The sequence below is a fragment of the Talpa occidentalis genome, unplaced genomic scaffold (genome assembly GCF_014898055.3).
Source record: "Talpa occidentalis isolate TD23 unplaced genomic scaffold, MPIMG_talOcc4v2.1, whole genome shotgun sequence".
NCBI lineage: Eukaryota > Metazoa > Chordata > Mammalia > Eulipotyphla > Talpidae > Talpa > Talpa occidentalis.
This window is the reverse complement of record NW_026555331.1, coordinates 67292472-67314261: the sequence shown is the minus strand read 5'-3', so window position 1 is coordinate 67314261 and position 21790 is coordinate 67292472.

Sequence of the window (21790 nt, the reverse complement as noted above, 5' to 3'; positions counted from 1 at the left end):
TTTTCCAGAAGAAAAACTTCTATCTCCCACAAGGGTGGACAGGAGGCTCATCTGGCTGCATGAGTTAGACTTTGCACTTCTTATAGAAACATTCATCACCCTCCCTCTTTGTAGCCCGGTAGTTCAACCCCAACTCCTCTTGGCATGGTGGTCTCATGTAATTTGCAGCAACATGGATGGAGCTGGAAGGGATCATGCTCAGTGAAATAAGTCAGAAGGAAAAAGAAAAATACCGATGGTCTCACTCATAGCAGGAATTTAAAAAACCTAAATAAAGGACCAGGAAAAAGACTAATTATAATAAAGTAAAAAATCAAAATCAACAAGCAACTACAAGCCAGAGATACACTATGGGGTGGGAGGAGGGATTAGGGTCAAAATAAGGGGGATGGGAATTCTATGGGAATATAACCAAGATGAAAATGCATACATTGTGCAAAAATGAAAAATGATGTAAAAATTATATAAAATAAAGTTTAAAAAATAATGACAAAAAGGAAAAAAAGTCTTTCCTATTATTACAGTGGGGATATGAGAAAATAGCATTAGATATTGAATAAATGACATCATTTAAAACTGGAATATATGCATGTGCATATGTGTAAACAGACTTTTATTGGATTGGATTTTAGCAAATTACTTATTGGCTTAGAAGAACTCAATAGGAAACCAGATACTTGGAAGTTCAGGATCTTACCAAAAGATTGACTGGCTTTTTAAACAATGGTTTATTAATCAGGGTCTGTAATTGAATGAACTAATTGATAGAATTAAGTCAATTGTTTTCAACATTTTTAATCTTCCTGTTTCTTTTCCACTGTTACATAAAAGTCTTAATTACTGATAAGGCCACTTTTTTCTTTTTTTTTAGTTTCCAATATTTCTTCTTCTTCTTATATATATATATTTTACATCATTCTTCATTTTTATACAATGTATGCTTTATCATCTTGGGTACAGTCCCCGTGGAATTCCCACCACCAATTCACCCGTGTACCATCACCATAGTCCCTTGTGCCCTTCCCGTCCATTTTGATCCATCCTCTTCTCCCCCCCATAGAATGTCTCTGGTTTATAGTTTAAAAGGAGTTTAATAAGGTAGAAAATAGACCTAAGGCTGACTTCAGAATTTGTTCCTTATTTCTGGATTTTTGCAAACACCATAATTATAATTTTTAACACTTCCCATGTTGAGTATGGTCAAATATAAGCTATTTTTCTAATAGGAATTCTAAGAGGCATTCTTCTAAGTAGGAATCTTCTTTACCTTTTACAAATAAGTAGCTGCAGTTCAGAAAATGATGACATAAAGCAAATGATTCTTTTGATCTTTATTTTCCCTAGTCTAAAAGGATGATCTTAGAATAATTTATCTGCATTTTATTTTTTCATTTCTCAAGTGGAAATAATATCTCACAGTATCAAAGTGAGGAATACCTGTTATAATAACTTATTTTTAGAGTGTGCACATAGGCTAGTTTTCTCCCAAAATACCATGGTGGTCTGTTGCTTTCATGGTATATGAAAAAATATTACATTGAACTCACAGATTCCTAATTTTAGCCTGCTAGCTCCTATACATAGCTTCTGCAAAACTGCATCTCCATTTAATTCGGTGCCATGCATTTACCCAAACACAGCAGACTTGGTCAGTACAAGGAAGATACTCTGAGGCTGGCTCTGAGACAAATTAAATCTCCCTGGAAGGATGTGCAGGTAGCAGCATTTCTAAAGCTCCCAATCTGGGAGCTGTGTGGAACTATTGGAATAAAAGTTAAGATATCAGAAAACATATTATTATTTTTATTTTGACCTATCATTCCATCAGAAACTGACTTGTACCTGCTTTTTAACTGGTCTCAATCAGAATGTTTGTTATATTTTTAACAATAAACCGATATCACTTGAGTAACAAATAATGTCTAAGATATCAAAATATTAATTGTTAGGCTGCCCAGGACAGAGGTGAACTTTGATTGCTGGACTTTCTTTAAAAAAAAAAAAATCGTATAAAAATTCTTTCTTAGGTCAGCTGGCATGATTCAAATTTATACTCTTTTCTTTTGCTATTAGTACATGAAAATATAAATAACCCTCAAAATAAACATTTGTTTTATTAGTAAATGAAAAAAAACTGGTTTAATTAATTTTATTAGTTATTCTCAGGAGGAGTCAAACTGAAAAAAGTGGACTTGTCTGCCACCTTAAGGATGGTTTATGCAAACAATCAGGCAGCAGTTGCAGCTGTACTAGCTATTTCTTTAAACATTAGAATGTATTCTTAAGACAACTTCAAGAAAAATTTTTTTCACTTCCTGTGTACTTATTATTCTATAGGTTTCCTAATTATAATTTTTAATGCTATGCTATTCCATGGAAGGTGAAATATAATAGCCTTTGCCATTACACTATTTCTGTTTCTTTATTATTCATATTTTAAATATATTTTTATTACCATAATGGACATCTGCACCTTCATGCATATGCTTTATCATTATTTTTTAAAATCATTTCTTGACAGTATGGCTAGAAATGGATTTACTGCCATATTCTTACATCTAAGCCTCAAAGTCCCTACAACTTCTCCTTTTCCCTTCTGACACACTGAATAGTGTGTCTTTCCAATCAAACAGCAATCACTTTCTCTGTATATTTGTTCTTTTCCTTATTTTTTAAAAAAATATTTATTTATACAAGAACCAGGGTACAGGCCAGATGGCGGGAGTGTGAGAGGATTCACCAAAGACAGAGCAGGGAACAGAACAGGCAGACTGACTGAAATACACTGTTGAAGGGAGCAGTGGGTGAGACAGGAGAGGTCTGCTTCGCCATGTGAGATTCTCTCCTGTCAGCTGGGATCCAACAGGTGCTGCAGAAGCCGCGGACAGCTTCACAGAGCGGTGCTCAACCATCTGTGCCACCAGGGAGGCCCTTCTTTCCCTTCTTATCTTTTATAGGTTTGCCCCTTTGCCTGTCTTCTTTTTGTTCTAAATTATCTACATCTACCTTCCACTCCATAATGTTTATTGTCTTTCAAAAATTTAATAACTTCAACAATTTTTTTTTAAAAAAAACTTCCCTCAACTTTTTTTTTTTTTTTTTTTTTTTTGTGACCCTCAACCCCGGCCGGGCAACAAACAGGCGCTGCAGAGGCTGTGGGCAGCCTCGCAGCACAGCGCTCAACAGCCGCACCACCAGGGGAGGCCCCCCTCAACCATTTTTGAAGAAAAATGCTAACAAGTAAAGGTAGAAGGAATGATAAAATTGGAAAAATCACTTTGATTCAAATTTTATAAATGGCTGCCAAAATCATTGGTTGAAAGATTTATTGGGAACAAGGATATTTGTATGGCGTCAAAGTATCACCCCAAAGTTTACTTGATAAATGCAAGGGTGAAATGTACACCTTTATAAAGGAGAAAAATGGTTGGATTTCCAAGTAATCCAGTTTTGCATTACTAGGGACAAGATAACCTGACATTAAATATCATCTGATACAATGCACTGTAATGTTTACATACGCATATGCGTATAAATATACCATGCACTCCAATGTACACAGCACCATGATGTAATGAAATATTTAACTAACTTCTGGTTAACTGAGAACTAGGGATAGAGGGATAAGAAAAAGAATACCATGAAGAACCAATCACATTAATCTAGAATGCAGGAAAACTGCCTTATTGAATTCTTTGAAAGAGATGGGGAAATGAGACTGTTATTATTTTTTTACACTGACGTCTTATTTGGTTCCCCTGTATTCCTGATATAAGTGAAATCATCCAATATATTTCTTTTTCCCTCTGGCTTATTTCACCGAACATAATTCCTTCTAGTACCATCCACGTTGCTGTGAATGGCATGAGTTTATCTTTTTTGATTGCTGAATAATATTCCATTGTGTATATATGCCACATCTTCCTGATCCAGTCATCTATTTTTGGGCATTTGGGTTGTTTTCAGGTTTTACCCATTGTAAATAGTGCTGCAATAAACATAGGGGTACAGGTGTTCTCTTGAATCAATGTTTTTGTGTTCTTTGGGTAGATCCCTAGGAGTGGAATTGCCGGGTCATTTGGTAGCCAAAATGGACAATTACAAATCAAAGATATACTGCAGGAGGAGGGAGGAGCACAGGGGACTGAGGTGATGGTGCACGGGTACATTGGTGAAGGAAACTATGGGGACTACACCTGAGGGGGTGGGGGGCAGCAAATATTGTTTAAAAATGAACAGTGATGTAAAAAATTAAAAAAAATTAATATAAAAAAAGGCTAGAGAAAATAATCAAAGGCAATGTAGACTCCTTGACTTGAGTACCAACTCCAAAAGAGCTTTTAGGTATGTTTGTGAGAGGGGCAAGATGGTGGTAGAGTGAGGTGTAAGGCCAGTTTCCTCCATATGCTCACAGCTAGATTGCAACATAGCAAAGGTAGTATCTCCTAAAGGAAAAACAATTATAGACAGACCAGGGAAAATGTCAGGAGGAATTGACTTCAATAAGCAGCAGAATTAGTCAAGTGAGTAAGGTGGAAAACCCTAACAGTTTGGCAGGTCCCACAAACAGCAGAGCAAAACTTCAAGAGGCCCTCAGAGTATTCTTATGCAGATCCAGAGTAAGCCCTGGGATAGGACTTAGAAACATCTTTGCCATGGTAGAACCCTATAGACACTAACAAGTTCCAGGGTAGAACTTGGAAAAGTCCTGGGTTTTGTAGGACATGGAAAGCAGTGGAGCAGGTCCAACCAAGGGGAACAGATGTGACAGACCCTGGCATAGGTGACTACAGGGTCTCATCCCCACTGACTATAAATCTTGGAGCAGCAAGCAAGAGGAACACTATTAAAGACAGTCCCACAGATAAGAGTGGGATTGAATATACCTTGGAAAGTAGAGACCAATGCATACTACAACATTTTTGACACAGAAGATCTGTGCTACTTTTGAACAGGAGGTGGGTGGATAGAGGAATCTGGGATAGTGGTCAGTATGGGGACACTGGTGGCAGGCTATCAGCTCAGCTAGGAACTCTGGGGCAGTTGGAGTGGAGTGTGTGCAGCATCAGACTCCCTTGAGAGAAATACCTTGTGGAGAGCCTGAGTTTCCACAAGTAAAGTTAACAGCAGGGCAGGCATTCTGATGCACACCCCTCCATTCCACCCAGGGGACTGGTGCTTATCTTTTGAGGCACACTGAGAGCACAGGGATCATGAGTCTCTCATCTCCAAACCCAGGGAGGAAATGTCAGTGGAACCATAAATATGAGCCAGTCTCACTCCAAGTCATCCTCACCACCATCTGAAAGCCTGCAAGCTCCTTTCTTAGCCTGTTGATCAACAACAACAAAACAGATCTGAGCGCACACAGAATCCAGCCAAGACCAAAATAAACAAATAAAATCAAACAAGACTACAGTACCACCTGTGGTAAAAGTAAATGGGCAGACAAAAGTAGCAAAATGGGCAGACAAAAAATGTCACACATGAAAATATGAGACCTCAGATATTGTGACATCACAACATGAGAATAATCTTTCTGAATCCAAACACAAAAATATGAGACATTTTATCTCCCGATCAGATGTGGTTCAGAACTCAAAGATATAGATATATATAGTAAGTATACAAAACTCAAAGATAAACATAGTGAAGAAACTTAAAGAGAAAACTCAGAAAGGCAAGACAAGTAATAAAGGAGGAAATCAGAAAGGTAAGTCAAAGTAAAAGAAAAGAACTCAGAAAAGCCAATAAAAACAATAAAACGAAATTCATAAAAACAAATCAATTAACTCAGAAAAATAATTAAGAAAAGAAAGAAGTTGAACCTTTAAACAAGAAAGTTAAGAAATTCATAAGACAAAGACCAAAATAACTCAATAAAAAGGTCAAGATCTCCAGAGAAAAGCATCGAAGTAGAATAGATTAAGTTGAGTGTTGAATCATTGACCTTAAAGAGAACAATGCAGTAAGGACACATGTGGAAGAAGAGAGAGGAAGGACTATCTTAAAAAACAAAATGAAGAGACAAAACAAGAACTATCTGAACTAACATTAACAGCATAAGCTTAAAGGGTATCTCAGAAGGGCAAGGTGGAAAGAGAAGAACACAGAATCTATGCAATAGAGGAAAACTTCTCACATGTGGGGACAGAGTGAATATAAGACTGCAAAGCTAAAACAACGCTTGGGTCCCAAAATATAAGAATGACAGCTGGAAACACATAGTGAAATTAGCAAGAGTTCAAGACAAAAAAGAATATTGAAGCCAGCTGTGGGGCAGGAAATCAGGTAAATTGTAAAAAGTATTCCCATGTAACTTATATCACATTTCTCTGCAGAAACTGCAGGTCAGGAGAGAATGGAATTATGTATTTAAAATACTCAAAGACAACACCTGCCAGACAGAATACTATGTCCTGTAACACACTCATCCAAATACAAGCAAAAAATACAGGTCATCCCAATCAAACAAGAGCTGAAGGAGTTTGCAAACATTAGATCATCCTTATGAAATGCTGAAATGAACAATCTTATCTGACTCAAATGAAGAAAAGCCACAAGAAATAATAGAAGGAAAAGGATAAAACCAGAAAGCAATTTCATAAACTTTATATATATTTAATTTTCTTTTTTTTCTGTATGTTTTACCACTTTTGGGGGGAACAAAAATATAAGCATATAAAGAAGAAATAATTTTTGACCACATGGTCCCCCAAAATCCTTTGCTGCTTGATCCGTATCTCTTTATGGCCATTCTGCAGAGAGTGGCACCCAATTTTTCCTGCACTTGTTTCATGTTATCTACTCTGAAGGCCTCTCTAATCTTCTCTCTCCACATTGCCTTTCTACTTTGTATCTCAACCTGGATGGGAACTGTCCTCCTCTTACCTTATTTCTCATTATTCCTACTTGAAACTGGATTATCTGTGGTTTCATAGTTTTACTCACTGTCCCTTCTCATAAGGATGCCTTGATTTTTCTTTATTTTACATCACAGTATTGGTCTTTCAGTTCTAGTTTCTTTTTACAGACTCACTGCCAGTGATCTGAAGAAGTCTAAGGTGTCAAATACACTGAATTCATAGGCGATGCCTGGATTTCCCTTCCAGAAAACCTGTTTAACATCTGTACTTGAATTTCACAAAGCAATTTTATGTATTACAAGCCCATAAACGTACCATTGGTCTCCTACTTCCCCCTAAACCTATGCAGTTTCAGTCTCCTTTTACATGTGTATAACTCCACCTGGAGATTTGAGTTTAGTTTCTTTCCCTTGTTTGCCCTACATCCATTATATGAGGGGCTTTTGATTCTACATTTAAAGTAAATCTTGATAAAGTGCTCAGTCTCTGTGTTTTTTGTCCTTATATCCATCATCACTTTGTACTCTCTTCATTATTCTTTCCCCTCCGTCCCTCCTCACTGAAGTCACACTAACACAAGCTGCTACCACTTCTTGCCAATATTACTGAAACAAACTTGAAACTGATATCTGACCTCCGCTCTTGTTCCCCTTTAATTGACTATCCATGTAGCAGCAAATGACTTTATTAAAATATAAATTGTTTCATTTGATGTTCTGAATATGTGATGAAAATATGTGATTTTCATCATAGTTTGAATGCTATCTGAATTCTTTATCATATTCTGGAGACACTATGATTCTCAAACAGTGTCATTAGGGGTGGATTCTCAAACAGTGTCACTTTCTGTGGGTTCTCACCCATGTATTAGCATTTGAAAGATACCATTCAGGCTCAGGGCACAATGACAGGATTTATTAACAATGGGGAGATTGGGAAGAAGAGAGAGTTTATAAGCCTACAAATGGCTGGCGGTCTCACCTCAGACAGTGTCTGCAGTGTCCAGTAGTCCAAAACAAAGGCTACCCATGTCAACTGGCACTGTCCCTTCATTGAGAGCCTGAAGTTGGTTGTACACCTGTAAGTAGTGGATCAGAATCCAAATCAGGGTGGTGGCTGGAGGTGATCACAGGTGGAGCTGCTAAGGTATACCATAGCAACCTATAGCAATAGTCCAAAGGCAAGGCTGGACAGCACTAGATGCTGGACCAGAGAGTGCCAGACTCAACAGCACCAGGAGGCAGTGCTGGATAATCAAAAGTTTCAGAGGTGGCCTGACACAGGTCAGCAGTGCAGGACACCAGTCAGCAGTACTTGTCAACATTGATCAGTAGGTCTAGTCAGCACTGGTCATCAGGAGGTGGTGCCAGAGACATCAGTGATGCAGTTCTTTATGAACTTTTGGCACACAACAAACAGTAAACACCTCTTTTAGGGGCATTAGACCCATGGTGCTTACTGAAGGTGATGTCAGAGGCAGGTGCAGCAGGTGGAGAGGTCTGAAAGTCTGCAGAGATGTATAGAATTCTATGAAATTCTACAAAAGTCTGTGGAGGTCCTTAAGTCTAAACAAATCTCTCTATAAAGCACCTGTAGTGGCTGTTTGCTAAAAATCCTCATCTGAAGTCATTTGGCAAATCAGTTGAGAAGTCTCCTGCCCTGCCTTATATCCTCCTCAGAGTCTCTGCCTTTCATGCCTGATTGGACCATTTTCAATTCTGTTTGGTGCTAGTTAAGCATCAATCCACTTTGCTCCATTTTCAAAGTTCTTCAATGGACTCAAAACCTTTAATGGTACAGGAAGATGCAAACCTGATTGGTCCGCTGAGCTCAAACTTGACTGGTCCATTTGTGATCCTGGTGTCATATTCAAAAGGGAAATCCCAGGAGCCTTCCCAGACCCAACCTGCATTGAAGTCAGTGTAGGCTCATTGATGTGTGCTCCTAGAAGCCGTGGCTGGAGTTGGCTTCAGTGATGCTAGAGGCTTGCTGCACCCAATATACCTCAGCAGAGCCAGGTGTAGCAATGCAGGGGACTCTCCAGTGGTGCTGGCATAGGGGTCCAAGCTGCTGCAGGATGGACCACTGCTTGGAACCCACCATGTTGACCAGGTCCATTCAGGCTTTCCTCCAGAAACTCCCATTAGGCTGAGGCAAGCCATGCCACTGCAGCCCCAGGACCAGCTTGCTCTGAGGTGGTGCAAAGAAATATCACCTGCTGCTGTTGGGCTCCGCTCCCAACCTACACGCACATGCATACTGTCTGGCTGCCAAACTTCATTGCTGAAGCACCAATGGGATTGCTCACGCTGGGGTGGCAAACCACTGCTACTATTGCCACCATCCTAGAGTGGCAGCAGCCAAGTGGAGCTTGGCAGCAGGTGGTAAGCTGAGGAAGTGTGGCCCCAACAGTTCTGACATACCCCACTGCTTAGGTGGTGGGGAACCTGTTTCAATTCTGTTCTGTTTCATCACAAGGCAACATACTAATTACCGTCATACCCTGGAGCTTATACTTCTGCAATGTAGGTACTTTGTACCTGTTTTTTTTTGCACTGCCAGTGATGACTCTCCAGCACTCTTTTTTTTTAAGATTTATTTATTTATGTATACAAGAACTGGGGTGTAGGCCAGAGGTGAGGGGGTGAGAGGATTCACCACAGAGATTTAGGAGCAGCACAGATGGATCTATTGAAATACCCTGCTGAGGGGAGCCACGGGTGAGACAGGTCTGCTGTTCCATGTAAGTTAGGTCCCTGGCCAGGGATCGAACTCATGTTGTATGTGGCTGGCGATACCTTGTTAGTGCTGATACTTAATCCCTTCCTTCTCGTTCTCAAGGTGATCTCAAATTTTAACTCTTTGTAAAGAAGTCCTGCCCCTACTATTCATTAACATCCACTATCTCTGGTCCTTACTTGATGCTGTTACTCTTATTTCTAAGTTTTTTTTTATTACCCTGAATTTATTTATCATTTCTACTGGAATATGAGCACCTTGAGAACAGGAATTGTGCTTCCTGAATTACCGCTGAATCCTTGAGATCTAAAACAGAATCTGACACATAGTGGTATTACATTAATCAAACAAGGAGGCCACTGGACCAAGATGGCTTTAACACCTCAGAAGCTGCTTGAGTAAATCCAAACCTAAGTCTGTAAATGTCGTAAGGTTAAGAAAACATAGCTTAAGAGAAGCCAAACACAAACATCTAACAAAGTTGTCTCAATATAACCAAGCAAATACTTGTTCTGCTTTGCTTCACTCTCATTTCTATAAAAGCCTTTCCCCTGAGTGATCCTAACAATTTCCCGTTTGGTGCTGCCCAATTCTGAAATAAACTCTTAAGATTTTTAACATCCTTCAATTTATCTTTTAAGCTGAGGTACTCAATCAATGGTTTTGAATGCATTTAGGATTCAGGCAGCTATACTGCATATTTTGTCTTTCAAATCACTAGTTTAAAGCTTTGGAAAAAATTCTTTGAAATTTTAAGTCTGTAAACAGTTTGAATTGAGAGAGCAGGTTTTTTTCAAGAAGCCACCAGAGGGAGCACTGAGATAATTTTTGTAAAGTACAAAAATACCCAGAATAATTATTTTCCGTTGCATTCTTTCATGCGTAGTTTAAATAGGTTTCTTTCAGAACATAGAAAAGTTTCTCGTAACTATGTAACTATGTTTAGTACAATGAAACAAAAATTACAACTTTTATCCACAAAATTAAAAATATTCATAATCCCATAGATTTGCTCTTAAACCAGATAACTACAGTTAAGACAAACTCTGTGCTGAACAGTCCCAGTGTTAATTCTCTTTATTGTTTATAACTTGATCTTATATAGACATAATTGTTAGAAAAATTTAATTTTAATCCTATATTATGTCTGCATAATTAAAACATCAAGATTTGTATTTAACAACAGCTTTACTTGATGTAAAGCCAGAGGTGTGAGGGGGTGGGGGCTGGGGTTGAGAGGATTCACCAGAGACAGAGTGGGGAGCAGAACAGGTGGATGTATTGAAACACTGCTGAGATGGCTTGATAGCACTGAGACTTTAATCTGTGCGCTACTAGGGAGGTCCAGAATGACATTTTTTTCCTTATTAGTCTGAAGGTTAGTTGTTCATAGTTGATGCAATGGCTCTAGGAAGCCAGGAATTCCCCTTGACTTCAACATCCATATGTGCTTTGTCAAGGCACTTCATCCCAGGATTGCTGCACCAATTCCAGTCTCTTTGGTATATTCCCTTCTGAAGAATAAGAGGGGGAAGAGAATGAAGTCTCACCTCTGTAAAGAAGCAATAACTTCCCTGGAGAGCATCAGCAAATTTAGATTTAAATCTCAGAACCATTTCCAAGCCTGCTAGAGAGCCTGGGGAGGCACGTATTTTACCTGTGTATATTTTTACCTACAATGTTATCAGTGCTATGAGAAAGGAAAAGGAAATTGTCGAGGCAGCCAGCAGTGTGTATCACACTTCTCCTTTTCTTTGTTTTACACTATAAAACACTTTAAATGAATTGCATCACTATAAAGCTTTTAAAAAAAAAAGCAGTCCACCCAAGATAATGGGCAGAATTTTATGCCACAGTATATAAATTTACCACTCAGAACAAAGGAGTATTCCTTTCCCTTACAATTCATTTATCAATGAAAAGATTCTCATTACACTTACTATCAGTTCCTTTACCCACTTCATCCTCAGGGAGGTGTAGTGACTCTCATCAGTGAATTTGAAAATAATCATTGAGTGTCTTAACTCTAATCTGCCTTAGGAGTTAGCCTAATAGTGAGTGCAGCACTAATCATATTGTTACTTCATACCATCATACAGTTAGCCTAATAGTGAGTGCAGCACTAATCATATTGTTACTTCATACCATCATACATGAGCATAACTATCTGAATGGATAAGTGGATAAGTCTTTTAACACAAAGTACAGTATCAACAGTTGCACTTGCCCATAGGGAAAACATAAGTCTATTAACCTAAACTTTAGAAGCAATAAATGTGAAAATTTGTGCCGGACTGATAATTCCTTATTTATTAACAAAACAAAATACCCGCCACCATCCATTATACCATACCCTTTACATTTGTTCTCACTCCACAACTCCTTCACTTCTGGTAACCTCAGTTCATCTATCAATGCCAGCTAGTTAAGATCTATCTATCTATCTATCTATCTATCTATCTATCTATCTATCTATCTATCTATCTATCTATCTATCTATTTAGTCATACATATGCTTCCTCCCCTTTTTATGGCACATATAGTTTAAATCATACATTATTTGCCTTTCTAGTTTTACTTCTCATAATACCCTCAAGTTCCTCTCATTTCAGTTTCATCATTTCTTCCAGCTGAATAGTATTCCATTATGTATAGATTTCATATTCTTTATCTAATCATCTATCTGTGAGTACTTGGGTTGCTTCTAGATCCAATCATTGTAAATAATGCTGTGAGGCACATCATTGTGCACATAACTCTTTAAGTTAAAGACTCATATTCTTTGGGTGGATAGCCAGAAGTAGGATCGCTGTACCATAGGACAGTCCCATTTTCACCTTTATGAGGGAAATCCATAATGATTCCAAAATGGCTGCACCAATTTACATTTCCACCAAAATTATGAAAGGATTCTTTTTTTCCACAGCTTTGCCAACACTTGAGGTTAGTAGTCTTTTTGACATAAACCATTCTCTGAAGTATGAAATGATATCTCATTGTGGTTTTGATTTGCATTTCCCTAATAAAAAGTGAACATTTTTTCTTATGTCTGTCAGCCATTTGTATACCCATTCTGGGAAAGTATCTATGTGTATCTTCTGCCCATTTTTATTTTTGTTATTTTAAAGATTTATTTATTTATGCATACAAGAGCTGGGGTGTAGGCCAGAGGTATGGGGTGTTGAGAGGATTCACCAGAGACAGAGTGAGGAACAGAACAGGCAGATTGACTGAAATACACTGCAGAGGGGAGCAGTGGGCGAGACAGGAGAGGTCTGCTTCACCATGTGGGTTAACTCCCTGGCTGGAGATCGAACTCGTGCTCAGTGGCTGCCAATAGCTTCATTGTGCTGCGATTTAACCTCTTGGGCCACCAGGGGAAGCTCTTTTTTGCCCATTTTTAAATTGGGTTGTTATTTTGTATTTAAATTTGACGAGTTCTTTTACATACCGTGGATATGAACCCTTACCACATGTATGACATGCAAATATCTTCTCACATTTCATGGACTGTCTTTTAATCTTTTAATTGGCGGATATTTTCTTTCACTTTGCAAAAGCTTTTTATTTGATAATAAAATTTATTTTAGCTTTTATTTTCCTTGTTGTTGGGGTTCAGTTGCAAAGACAGCCTTATCATTGATGTTATAGAATTTACTCCCTATGTTTTTTCCTAAATATTTTATTGTTTTGGATCTAATATCCAAATATTCAATCCATTTTGAATTTATTTTTGTGTATAAAGTTAGAGACTGATTCAGCTTCATTTTTCTACTTGTGGATATCCAGTTTCCCCAACACTATTGGTTGAGGAGATTTTCTTCTTTCCATTGTATGCCATGACTCCTTTGTTTCAATATATGTGTGGTTTTATTTCTGAGCTTTCAATTTGTTCCATTGATTGATGCATTTATTTTTTTTCCAATATCAAAGTTTTAATTAATTAATTATTTTTTAAAAAGATTTATTTATTTATTTATACAAGCATTGGGTACAGTCACAAGTGCGGGAGGGTGAGAGAATTCACCAGAGCCAGAGCGGAGAACAGAACAGGCAGACTGACGAAATAAACTGCTGAGGGGAGCAGAGGGCGGCAGGGGAGGTCTGCGCGCCATGTGGGACCCTCACCCTGTGGCCGGGGATCGAACCTCTGAAGAGGCTGCGGGCAGCTTCGCAACCCAGTGCTCAACCGCTGCACCACCAGGGAGGCACTTAATTTATGTTTTTATTAATAAATTAATTATTTTTCTTACATCATTGTAGTCCCCATAGTTCTCCCACCACCCTATCACCCTTGAACCATCATCATAATTCTTGTGTTCATTTCTCCCCTATTGTACCTTCCCTCCCACTGCCTTCTTCACTGGATGCCTCACTTGTATGGTCAGCTTGCTAGTTTTGACTATTTGACCTTTCATTATGTTCTTTTATGATGTGGAACATGATCTCTCCAGGATGGCAATGAATCTGTATATTGCTTTTGGTGGGTTGGTCATTCTGACTACATAACTTCTCCCCATCTGCAAATATGAATATTCATTTCTTCCTTCCTTTCCTCCCTCCCTTTTTTGTCCCCTCTCTTTCTCTTTTCCTGTGTATTTTGGCAAGTACTATGTACACTGGCTCTTGTCTGTCTCACAATTTTCAATGTGTCACACATCTCTTGAGTGTTCCTAAATTTGGGTTTTGGTCACTATTATTTACAGAGTATCTTTGTGGAGCAAAAAACATTAGTCACTGGAGCGTGAGCTTTACAAGGCAGCCTCCTCGGGAAGTGAGTCAGTGATGAAATACAAGTTCTGGAAATGAGCTGCCTTGCTGAAGGACTTGTCTGATGGTCTTGAAAGGCTATTTTTATAGTCTTTGCAATACTTTTTTTAGATGATCTAAGCTATTCTAGAAGTTAGTGACATAGAGATGAGTAAGACTGACCCTTTGGTCATGGCATTTCCTAGCGGAAGAGATAAAATAATCAAAATACAGTAAGGTACATCATGCAAAACAGTAATTAACATGTACTATGTCCTGAGCTGAGAATTTTACATGTGATATTTTCCTGTTTCCCTCTTACATTTAATTACTACATGTGTTTTGGAAAAGATACATTAGGCTTAAAATATTAGGGTATCTTGGTCAAGGGTTCTTACTACAAAGGTAGTGAGGTAGTAAAAATCATGGGCAATCTGACTTTAGATTGGCACAATTAATATTCACCATATCTTCCGAGTGATTCTCAGTCCTCTCTTTAAATCCATTCACCTCGTATAGTCCTCCCCAAAGGACTTCAGAGAAATTTCTACACCATTACTTTTATCTTATTCAACAATAGTTACTGATATGGCCAAAATAGGTTTATATCATCCCTGTGCCTGGTATCCCAATAAGATCTAGCAGATAAATTAGTATTTTCAGTAATAAAGTCTGAAGTAGTTATAATAGAGGAAGCAAGTCCTGGAACAAATCTGAACCCTTTCTAGTTGTAACAATTGATCTTTTATCCACTTATCATTAAATTATGGTATATTTAAAAAATATTTTTATTGAGGTAATATTGGTATATAATGTTGTATATGGTTTAAGGTATGGGATCTCTGTCACCCCACACCCACCTCCAAAACCGCTATACCCTTGTAAGGAAAATGATTTAAATCAGGCTATTTTTCTCTTTCCAAACAACAGACAGCCTGTAACCTTAAAGTGTATCTGTTATGTTTTCCACCTTTGGGAAAGGTGGAAACAGCAAACAGCAAATGGGCCTTGCATGTGAAGCAATGTATAGCTGTGCGGCCATGGGCATAGGACAGTATAAAGAGCTGGGAAGATTATTTTTTATTCTGCCTGTCAGGTCTTTCTTTCTCCCTACCTGCTTGTGTATATGGTCCCCTGTTTCAACAGTAAAGGCATTTCAGACACATCTAAGGCTCTAAGATTCTGCTTCTAATTTGCCCAAATCAATGGTGAACCTGCCTAGCCTGGGACAGTTGCACAACAACCCTCCCCAATAATTCATGTGAACCGTCCCCACTTTGCTCCCTCCCTTCCCTTCCCCAGCGGAAGTCACAGTTCTACCATCGTATATCTGGCGGGGTGTTATTGGTATGACTTTACTTGATCCTTTGTTTTGTTTCTGTACATTCCACATATACATGACACCATTGACTTGATGCAGTTATATACTATATATATATCACTATATATCACTGATGACAAAAAAAATGGAATGTTTGAAAAAAGAGTATCACCACAGCAATAGCTAACACTTCTTTTTTGTACTTTTTTTTTTGTACTGGGAACAATTGAGATCTAGTCTCTTAGCAACTTTGAACAGCATTGTTGTAATACAATATTGTTGTAATATGGTATTGCTGTCTATAATAATTCTGTTCTACAAGTTATTATGCTTTCCTTTACAAGATACTGTGCTGTGCTTTAGAACTCCAGGACTTATCTATCAATTGGTCATATATTTGTACTTAAACAATAGCTCTTCAATTCTGCCAATCCAACCTCTAGTACCTACTGTTCTGTTTTCCATTTCTATTTATAATTATGTCATCTGCAAATGAAAGCTGTTTTATTTCTTCTTTCCTAGGCTATATGCCATTTAGTTCTATTTCTAGTCCTTAACTTGGACCTTTAATAAGACACTGAAAAGGAATGGTGAGAAGGGACATTCTTGCCTTGTTCCTCATTTTAACAGGAAAACTTCCTATTTTGTGCCATGAAATAGATTAGTATACATTAATATTATTTTCTGTAGATGTTCTTTATCAAGTTGAAGAAGTTTCCTTCTATTCCTTATTTACTGAGGTGAATGTTTTGTAAATAGACATTCCCTCCCCTGATATCAGGAAAGCAATGATTTAGGCAGGTTTAAAGCACAACACAAAAGCTATAACAGAAATTTACTTTTTTATTATAGGTTATAGTTTCTTGAACATGTTATGCTGTATCTTTCAGAAGCATTTTTCTTTAATAAGGTGATTAAAACTATAATTAACAGTATTTTTTTTCCCTTTTCTAAACCTTTTGGTGTGGGGATCTGGAGAAGTAATGAGGAAAAGTATCACATAAAAGAAAAGTAATATTTGCCTTCTCCTGTTTGTACCACCAACATGGGTTTAAACACAGAATCAAAATTCAATAATCTTTAGAAGAAGTTAAACAATACTTTCATATGTCATTAGTAGAATCAATAAATTAAAATGAATCAAGTAAGAAAATATAAATGAAAAATTCTCCCCAGTCAAACAAGGATATGAAATTTATTTTATTTGAAACTGTTATGCCTTGATGAAAAGGGCATGGCAGACAAAAATGTAAAGTATGAATATTAAGGAATGGAAATGCTCTTTCATAAAAGTGAAATCCCTTTGTCATACTTCAAAAATTATTTTCTATTTAGGTTTCATAAAACCTTTATTTTTTTAGACTATGAATTTTATGAAAGGGCATTAATATTTATTTAGTGATAGCAAAGATGAAAGATTACATGCCTTAAATACTATTAAATTTCAGGTCTCCAGCAAAAACCTCCAGGATTTCGTTCTCTTTTAATACTTTGTAAATGTTCACTAGATGGCATAAAGAGGCCAGTGATACAGAGAAACCAGTAGAAATCAGGTGCTGGGAAGGCTTATGAGTCATGATGAAGGTTAATCTAAAAGAATCTCAAGGATATATCTAAATTGAAAGCATTAAGGTCAACAAAGATTAAAAGTGGAGAAATTTATCTGCTATGTACATTTTGTCTAAATGTAATTTCTTTATTGACATCTCCTTTTAAATATGTAAGATACATTGGTCCATATTACAAATTTTAAGATGACATGAATATTTAAAGGAAATGGTTAGCAATCAATTTGTAAAATAATTTTTGGTGGTTAAAATTCAAAGTTTTAACTTGATCAATTTTTATTTGAAAAATATAAAGATTTTATATTATATTTTGAAAACAATGGTCTTTTATAAAACCAGATACTTGTTCATATTTTCAATTGGCTTTACCTTTCTTCTTTACTAGTTAAAAACTAAACTAAGAAGGAGAGGTGGGTAATGTGTCACAATTGTATACGCAATTGTGTATACAATGAATGGTAGGCTAATGAATGCAGAAAACAATACAGTCAAATTATATTATGGAACTGAATGATTTTGCATTTTTAAAGACATCCCCTTAAAAGGACTCGCATGACCTTCAAATTGATTTCAGTGTCTTTTCCATTTACCTTCCTATCTGTACTCACCATATCATAGCATTTATAAGTTAGAATTAATAGTTGCTTATTTATTTCATACACTTCACTTTGAGCTCTTTGAAGGCAAGAAGAGTGTTTCATCAACCATTATGTTATTAACATATAGTATTGTGACTGGTAGAGAAACTTACGGTTAAGAAAGTGGATTATGTTGTTTGTATCTCAGTTCCATCACATATCAGGTAAAATTCTGGGCAAGTTACGAGATTTCTTTAAGTCAGAGGTTAGCAATAATAAATGAAGATTAACAGTAGTCGCTATTTCATGTGCTATCAATTACTAAGATAACAGTAGTAGCTCTTATCTGTTCTATTAATTATTAAGAAAGGAGTTACAACATTTCTAGCTATTATTGCAGGTAGTTTGGTGAGTAGTAAATGAGCAAAAGATGTAATACACAGCAGCTGAAACACAGGAAATGCTCAAAAAAATGCTCCCTATTACCAATTATTATTATTAAGGAATATGTGTTGAATGAATGGATCTTAATCAAACTCTCTGAAACTGGTAATTGTCTATTTGGTATTATTGATTATTCTTGTGGGTATTTCTCATACTTTATGCATAGAATTAGGAACATGGTGAAATAAAATGATTCAATATGTAGAACACTCAAACCCATTTCTGTGAAGTTGTCAGAAAACTTACCTGAAAATTTGCACAAAAGATCGCTGACTGTTTTTTTTCAGTGCAATGCAGAGCCAGATTTCATTATCTTGGCAATAGATCTCTGTAGAAGGAAAGGTTAATTTGTCTGTTCTTCAGTTAACCCATGTATGTAATGTTTGTATCTAACTTTTTTTTACATCTAATGTAACAATCTTACTCTTACATGTTCTTGTCAAATAGCCTATATACACATAAACTCAAATGATTTTGAACTTGGCTTAGCACCTTACTGACTTTCTCTGATTACTAAGCTAAAAAATCTTTTGCATATATTCATCTTATAGCTGCATGAGGAATGAGTTTACAGTTTTGAAAATTGTATTTTAACACCATGCAGCTTAACAATATTTTATTAAGTTGTGAATCTCAATTCTTACACTTGTTGAAAAGTAGAAAAATTCATCCATGATCCTGAGTAGGGTTGCATATATAGGTCATTACTTTATGATATCCATGTAATCACTTGATTTTCTTTGATATTTAATAACAGAACACTAAATGTGGGGATAAAACAAATTTTACATTTGTTGACATTCATACAGCTTTGATGGCATAAGTGTTTTCTCACTGAAGAAACTTTTGGAGAAACAAAAGAACAATGACACTGACAAGTGGACAGGCTTTGTTATAATTCCTTTGCCTTATAAAAGAGCATGATCTTTCTTCAATATACTCAACACTGATGCTTTTGTTCAGTTTAGTTCAAGGTACTGGCATTGGTTCTATTTGAAAACAGTAACTGTAGATGCTCTTACTTTTGTCCTCAGTCTGCCTGTTTTGCTCCCTGCTCTCACTGGTGAATTCTCTCACTCTCCTGAGCCTCTGGCCTGTATCCCAGTTCTTGTATAAATACATAAATCTTTAAAAAAAAAGAAGCACTATAATATGAAATGATTTATACTACAAGTATTTAAAAAAAGGATTCTGACACTATATGTGCACACACACTCTGTATATTGTAAGTATTTCATTAAAATAGTATATGTCTAATACTTAAACAAATTTACAATAACCCGGGCCTCCCCAGTGGCGCAGCGGTTGAGTGCTGGGTTGAGAAGCAGCCGGTTCGATCCCCGGCTGCTCCCAGGCCACCGGAGGAGGGTCCCACATGGCGTGCAGGCCTCTCCTGTCGCCCGCTGCTCCCCTCAGCAGTGTACTTCAGTCCTTCTGCCTGCTCTGCTCCCTGCTCTGACTCTGGTGAATTCTCTCACCCTCCCGCGCTTCTGACTGTACCCAGTGCTTATATAAATAAATAAATTAATTAAAAAAAAAACTTAAAAACTTAAAAAAATTTACAATAACCCATTTCTATGATTTTAAAGATATTTTAAATTTCTTAATGTTTCCAATCAATGTTACAAGTTAGAATATCTCTTTATCATGCTTACAGTGACCTATTAACAATCAACTATATTTTCCAAAATATATAAGCAAGTTTTCCATGTATTTGAATATAAACAAGCATATTTTAAATAACTTAGAAAATTCTACTTTTACTACTTATCTTTGTTGTTGTTTTCAAGAATGAAAAAACACATTACCTTTAAAGTGTTAGAATGCAGCATACGAATACTTCTGACCAAGCGAAAATTACTTTAACAACATGAAACCAGGCCACAGTCACCCTAATGACATAAAATTCTGAGAGGCAAATCATGAGAAGAAATTTCAAGTCATTTCCCAGAGCAGGAGGACCTTTTAGCTAAGAAAAGAAAGCAGAGAGAAAATGTGTACACAGCATGCTGATTTACCCAGCACAGAATAGCTCTTATCTAAAAGGGAGCTAGATTAGAAATGTTTTTTGTTTTATGTAAAAAAAAATGGTGATCACAAAGAAAATGATTATACCTAGCCACATCAAAATATCTAGAGAAGCCTAATGTTTAATATTCAGTCATTCAGATTCATAGTACCAAATATGCAGATATACTCAGCATGCAGATGTTTGAAAATGAGTGAACAAAAATCCACAATGGTCGTCTATTTTTTTTTTAACCTCAATTTGTATTTTTAAAAAATTTGTCCTCTACATTTATTTTTCTTCAAAAGAATGAAAATAGCTGAATATATGGACTAGTTAACTGATCTATCCATTCATTTGTAGGGGCACAGGGCAAAATTCCCCCATCTCTCTGGGTTCTTTTTGGGTAGAGCAAACAAATTACCACCTGACAGAAATATAGGAGAAAAGACCAAATTTAATAGAACATTTATGGAGAATTTAAATGACTAAATTCTAGAGCAAATAGGACAACCCAAGGGTATGTGCTCTAAATTAAGAAGTGGGATGTCAAGGAGAGAGGAGGGTGTCCATCCGATGAGGATATGACTTCATCTTTACCATACAAATAAACATGGTTTCTCATGCAGAGAGGACAAATAATCCTAAACCTGCATGATATATTGCACTGTCTTCATTCTTCCAGACAATGGTAATAGTTTCTTTTGAATCCCATGGGGTCTTTCTTTTTTTAAGATTTATTTATTCATGCATATAATACCAGGGTATAGGTCAGATGTGCGGGAGGGTGAGAGGATTCACCAGAGTCAGAGTGGGGAACAGAACTGGCAGATTGACCGAAACACACTGCTGAGGGGAGTGGCAGGGAAGACAAAAGAGGTCTGCTGGACCATGTGGGTATCTCTCCAGCCAGCTGGGATCGCGCACTGCAGAGGCTGCGGACAGCTTCACAGCTGTCCTCAACTGCCTGAGCCACCAGGGAAGCCCCCATGGGGTCCTGATTGACCTTAGTTCTACATGTCAAAGTGACAGGTATTAGAAAAAGTCTATTCTATACATCTTGAAAAAGCCTTTTATGAATATTTTTGGGAAGAGTTATCCTTCACACTCATTCAGTCAAGAAATATGTATCTGAAGTCTTGGTTCACAGCCCTTACTTGAATTAATATTCATTAATTGAATATTCTCTGCTTCTCTGAACACTGCGGTTACAGAAATATTGGAAAAGTTTCCTATTTTCAAAACATTGCATGGTATAATGGTGGATGGAAAAATTCACATTTCCATTTCAAAAACATTCACATTTCACATTTCCATTCACAGTGAAAATGTGCTTTCAGCAAGACAAGTGGAAGTTCTTTTTTTTTTTAAAGATTTATGTTTTTATTTATACAAGAACTGGGGTACAGGCCAGATCCACGGGAGGGTGAGAGGATCCACCAGAGACAGAGCAGGGAACAGAACAGGCAGACTGACGAAATATACTGCTGAGGGGAGCAGCGGGCGAGATAGGAGAG